This window comes from Alligator sinensis, unplaced genomic scaffold (genome assembly GCF_000455745.1).
Source record: "Alligator sinensis unplaced genomic scaffold, ASM45574v1 scaffold983_1, whole genome shotgun sequence".
Classification (NCBI taxonomy): domain Eukaryota; kingdom Metazoa; phylum Chordata; order Crocodylia; family Alligatoridae; genus Alligator; species Alligator sinensis.
The window spans coordinates 158,081-164,353 of record NW_005842015.1 but is presented as its reverse complement, the minus strand read 5'-3'; positions in this window follow the sequence as shown (position 1 = coordinate 164,353).

Below are 6,273 nucleotides of genomic sequence, written 5' to 3'. Positions count from 1 at the left end.
GGATAGGCACCAACAAGATCTGGACAGGTTACAGGGGTGGGTGGATGAGAATAGGATGGATTCAATACTGACAGTGCAGGGTACTGCACCTGGGGAGGAAGAACCAGCAACATACCTACAGACTGGGGAACTCCCTTCTTGTCAGTGCAGAGGCAGAAAAGGATCTTGGAGTCACTATTGATTCCAAGATGAACATGGGCCACCAATGTGGGGACGCGGTCAGGAAGGCTAACCGCACCTCGTCACGCATCCATAGATGCATCACGAGCAGGTCCAAGGATGTGATCCTCCCCCTCTATGCGACATTGGTCAGACCGCAATTGGAGTACTGCGTCCAGTTCTGGGCGCCGCACTTCAGGAGGGATATGGACAACATGGAGAGGATCCAGAGGAGGGCCACTCGCAGGATCAGGGGGCAGCAGGGCAGGCCCTACGAGGAGAGGCTACGGGACCTGAACCTGTTCAGCCGCCCCAAAAGAAGGCTGGGAGAGGATCTGGTGGCCTCCTGTAAACTTGCCAAGGGGGACCAGCAGGCAATGGAAGAGTCCCTGTTCCCCTGAGCACTACTGGGGGTAACAAGGAACAACGGCCATAAGTTGGCTGAGAGTAGATTCAGGCTAGATATCAGGAGGCACTACTTCACAGTCAGGGTGGCTAGGAGCTGAAGCCAACTTCCAAGGGAAGTGGTACTTGCTTCTACCCTGGGGGTCTTCAAAAAGAGGCTAGACAGCCACCTACCTGGGGTCATTTGACCCCAGCATCCTTTCCTGCCCATGACAGGGGGTCGGACTAGATGCTCTGCTTAGGTCCCTTCCAACTCTACCAACTATGAAACTATGAAGAGATCACAGAAAGATAAGCATCAAACATTTCTTACAAGTGTCCAGAGTAGATGCTTGCATTGTTACGTTCTCCTCCCTTGAATAATTGTCTTATGGTTGAAACCAAGCCTCAGAATTTGAGTTCAGCAATGGAATATTTTTAGAAAGCAATGAGTTACTAGAAAATAGCATAAGAAGGAACATTAGAGTTACCTGTGTCCAGGTCAGGGTGCCACATTGCTGCTCTCTTTGATTATGTGGCAGATCCAGAAGGAAGCAGGGAGTAGAGTGGTGGATCAGGCAGGGAGACCAGCAGCAGTTAAGGTGGGAGGAAAGAACAGTATAGTGGACTGGGCAGGGAAAGTAGATTGGAATCGCCATCAGGGAGAGGATGGGACTTATGATATACCTGCAAAAAGGTGGGCCCCACTAGGTTCCAGGTTTTGGGAGAAGTCGAGATCCAAAATCTGTTACAATTTTTAATGATGAGCAATGCCTTCTGGGAAGTGGCTCTCACAGGGTCTGAATGATGCAAGCATGGAAGAGTAGAAACTTTGTTGTTTGCAAATGGATAGAGCTATGTAAGTTGGATAACAAAAGCACTTTCTTACATAAATGAGGTTTATGTTTTGTTTTCAGTACCAAATTTAACTTGTCATTTTGTGGTCAAGGTTCGCAATGGTTGCAATGCTTCCAACACCTCACCCTGAGGCTTTCAGAAAAGCCCCAGAGCAAATGTCCTCCCTTGTGAATTGCATGTGCCTCTGTGTCCCAGCCAGCCCATACCCTGCCATAACATCCCACTGCCTGCACCCAAGCACAGAGACCCAGGAGTTGCACCGTGTCCTGCTTGTCACTTTGTGTGAATCTCACCAGATGCTGTGGGACACCACAAGCACCCATATCTTTGCTGGCTGGACAGGCAATGCCCATGATGCTGCCCACATTTTCTGAAGCTCCCTACCTCCCAAGATGATGGAGAGCAGGTGCTATGCTCCTAGAGCCCCCAGTTTCATCATTGGTGGCATCGGCATCCCTCCCCTCATTATTGGTGACCCAACTTACCTCATCCTGCCCTGCTCATGAAACCCTACATGGGGCAGCTAGACTGCCAGGAGCACTTCAACAACTGCCTGAGAAGGTGGTCGCATGACTGTGGAGTGTGTTGTCGGCCACCTCAATGTGCACTGGGGGGCTCTCAGCACACGTGTCAAGGTGGAGGAGAAGAACCTGCTGTGCCTTGTTGCCGCATGCATCCTCTACAACATCTGTGAGATCAAGGGGTTCTTCCACAAAGCCTGGGCAGAGGCAGCACAGTGCACGGACCAGGCATGGCAGGCCATACATGCTCAGCACAGGGATATCCCCCGGCCCTAGTACTCCAGGTGCAGCATGCCAAGTGCATATTGCCCAGGTACCTGCCAGCAGCGGCTGAGCTGCGGAGGTCACAGGGTTGCCTCTGTGCAGACCCAGTCCTGATGGTCTGTGCCCCCTCCCGCACGCCACCCTGACCCACCAGACGTGAGCCGCCTGCACTGGTTCCTGCTCAGGAGGGAGGGTGGTCTATGCTGGAGTCTGGGTGGCAGGGGCCTGGCTCTGGCCTCAGAGGTGTGGTGTGCAGGTGCCAGTGTTGGGGTCTGTGTGGCTGTGCCCAAGTGTGGGAGTATGCGGGTCCCTGGCTGGGTGTGTGGGTGTCAGGGTTGGGATCTGTGGGCCTGTGCCCAAGCACGGGGTGCAGGGCCATGGACCAGGGACTCAGGTGCCCAGGTACTGAGCTTGTGCAAGGGATACAGGTGCCTTCTTTCTCTTTGCTGCTGCCTGTGACTGACAGATGGCTGGAGGCAGGAGGCATGGCTGGGGAGAAGGCTGTGCTGGCTCAGCACTGGGAGAGCCTGGGGGTGGATCCCACTGGGCACTCCACTGGAGCCATTGAGCATGGGCTGAGTGCGAGCATGCCTGCTGGTAAGAGAGAGGTAGCAGGGGTTGCAAAGGCAAGGAAGCGGTGCCAGAGGACAGTGATCTAACTTGACGGGGCGGGGAGTCCCCCTGCAGCAAAACTTATCAACTGGTGAGTGGCCATGCTGCTTCCGAAAGTGGGGGGTGGCGCTTCTGGAAGCAGCTGTGGCCTACAATACGGCACTTGCACTCCCCAGCCAGCGCTCACAGGGTGGGCACCAGTGCTCCCACCTGCCCCCCCCCCTATTGTGTGAGCAGCCTGACGGGGTACACTGGTGGTATCAGTGGGTGCATGTGCACCCCCACTCACCCCCTATGCGTCACCACTGGAAACAGTACAGAAGCTCAATGCACCGTATAACCTAAATTGAGCTCAACTGAGCGCGCCTCACACCAGGTCTATCTTAGAGCGCTTGTACCATTTTAGACCGATCTCTGTGCGCTAAACTTCTGTATGGTTAGGGGTTTAGATTGATTTCTGTTCACTTAGACTGGCCTAGTATAATCTGTATATGCCTGTAGTGTCAGAACATTCTGACATGTTGTGATCATTTTGAGTTCTTTGCAACAGAATTTCTCTATTTTTCCATAGCAAGAAACAATTGAAAGCTGACATTTCTCCAGGAGTGCCTGCATCTTAAAAAGTTAAGAACCACTGCTATACACCAATTCCAATTAAATGAAGTGTAAGCACCCACTGACTCCGGTCACATGACTTCTTAAGCTTCTCCCAAATAGTTGAGAAATTTGTCAATAAACTTTCAGTTATTACTTGCAAGGCCTCTTTAGACATTTTCCTGACATTTAGGGTAATGCTGCCTGGTCAACAGGACTTCAGCCTAATATAAACTGTCCTGCTATCAGGAAGAAAGCGTGTTGGATTTGCTTTTGGAATATACAATTCACAATTTTAGACTTAAGGCTCTGATCCAAATCCTACTGGAGCTAAAAACTTCCCATTGGGATCAGTGGTCACTGGATCAGGTGTGTATAGTATGGTCAGGTGAAAGTAACAACTATATTTATATTTATTGGTTAGAACCACAGTTGGTGTCGGGAAAGGAGAAGGGGTAGCTTAAGGGTGAGGTTTTCATTGCCCCCTGGCATGTGTGGATGGTAGATCTCTTAGGTTGTTATGAAAGACTCAACAACCCTACCTTTCTCCTACACCAGTGATTCTTAACTAGGCTGCCATTGCACCAGGGTGCCCTGAGATCCTTTTAAGAGAGTAGACAAGTGCTGTGTGATATTAGTACCATTAGATGTGCAAACACCTACACCTATTTCACAAGATAAATTCAGAGATTTCAAATAAGAATTCATAGTGTCAAAACTAGTATACTCTGTTGCAGACTTTCTTAGTTGTTTGCAACAGAGGCATTGCTCTATTATTTTTCTATAGCCAAACCACAAGTGAAAGTTAACATCAACCCACCCCCCACTTTTTTAAAAGAATGTACACATATATTTTGTTGGGGGCAGTTCTTATTCTCAGTAGCTTCTCTTAGGCTTAGTGAAATCAATTAATCAGGCTCATCTCTGAAGTGTTATACGTCTTTTTAGGGTGCTGTTACAGGTTACCTCTATAATGTTTTAAATCTGTGGAATGTTTTGCCATCCTAAAGTTAGAGCAGTTACAGATGAGGGGTTAATGCTGTCTGCGACCTGAGCAATTGTGACTTGCTATTAGAAAGCTGGCAAGCAGAGGCATGGACAGGAGTCAGGACTTTATTGGTCCTCTGGAGTGTGGGTGGGAAGTGGCATGGAGCTCAGAGGTGAAGAGGGAGGTGAAAGGAGAAGGGAAACTCAGCAAGGAGAATGCTTTTTCTTTGGTTGATTAGTGCTGGTTAAAGGTGCCCTAGAGAGAATTAAGCCCTGAACGTACCCACACAGTAGATATAGCATAGGTAGAAACAGGGAAAACCTCCGCACCTGTACCTCAGCTGTAGCCTGGAGGGAATAAGAGATAGGATGGGCAATATTATCATTGCATCCTTGATATTGTTCATGTAGTGACAGGGCCCAAACAGGCAAGAAACAGTGTTGTCTAGCTCATGCTCTGATCCGTCAGTCAAGACAGCTGAGTTGTGGCCCCTGTTCTGCTGCTAGTTTGCCATGTGGTGTTGGGAAGCCCCTCAGCCTCTTTCCCAATGTGTGAGATGATTTTGAGCTTCCTTTGCAAAGTGCTTTGATATACGTGTATGAGAAGTTCCACATAAGAGCTAAGTAAGGCTTTAATAGTGCTTGCTGTCTGCCTGGGCAGTACCTGGCCATGCCTTCCCAGAAGCTTTTCGTCTCTTCCCCTCTAGCTCCAGTGAGCTGGATGCATTTAAATACCCTTGGCAAGGTGCTACTTGAAGGACTCCTCAGTAGACGTAAGGCACATCAGAAGGCGTCTCTTGGTAAATGCCAGCTCTTTGTTTTCACTCTTTTTTTATACTATAGGGAAAAAACCAGAGCAACTCATCTGTTCCAAAGAACTCAGAAAGATCACAAAAGGGTAGAATGTTTCTAACTGTACAGCAAACAAAACTCTTGTGGTAGGGTTTTTTAGACCAACTAAATAGCAGCAAAAAAAAAAAATCTTTCTTTGCAAGCTTTCCGGCCCAAGCTTCCTCAGGCAAAGGAGAATTTGAAGATTGTAAAAGTTCTCCCAGGTAGAAATGAAACTTCATCTTGCACAGGGGAGTTAAAAGATGGCAGGGTTCCCCTAGGTATAACAGTCCATTTTAAAAAAGGTTGCTCTGTGAGTATGCAAAGGAGGCACAGACAATAGGCAGAAGCAGGCTTGTTACCTGATGGTATCTGATTGCAGGCAGGATGTTGATTTTTGCTTCTCTCTCTTGTTCAGCTGTGAAGTTTTCATTTCAAAACAGCGAATTACAATATCTTCCATGTTTCAGGGAAATTGGTTTTAGTCATGTTGGTCTGGAAGCATAGGCAAACTGTTTGCTACTATTTAGTTGGTCTAATAAAAGATACTGCCTCTACCACAAGAGTTTTGTTTGCCTATGCTTTTAGACAAGGGGCGGGCAATTATTTCAGGTGGAGGGCCGCTTACTAAGTTTTGGCAAGCCATTGAGGGCCACATGACAGGCAGCCAGGGGCAGGTAAATATTAATTTTCTAAAATTTTTAGGGGCCCCACGGGCTGGATAGAATGGCCTGGCGGGCCACATCCAGCCCATGGGCCGCATTTTGCCTACCCCTATTTTAGACCAACATGGCCAAAATCAATATCCCTCTAACCCTATGGATTCTTACTTGAAATCTCTGAGATTATTTTGTGAACCATGTTTGTAAACTTAACAGTTAACCCCTGGCAGCCCCGCTCTTAGGAAGGAGCTGCTGCATCAGTTTCAGAGAGACCAGAAAGCTCCAGCGGCTCTGCTCTCAGCGCAGAGCTGCTGCAGCATGGCACAGCTGAAATGAATACGTGGGCTCCATGTTGAGAGCAGCTGAGCCTGGCAGTGAGACCATGCAGCCAGGGGAAGTAC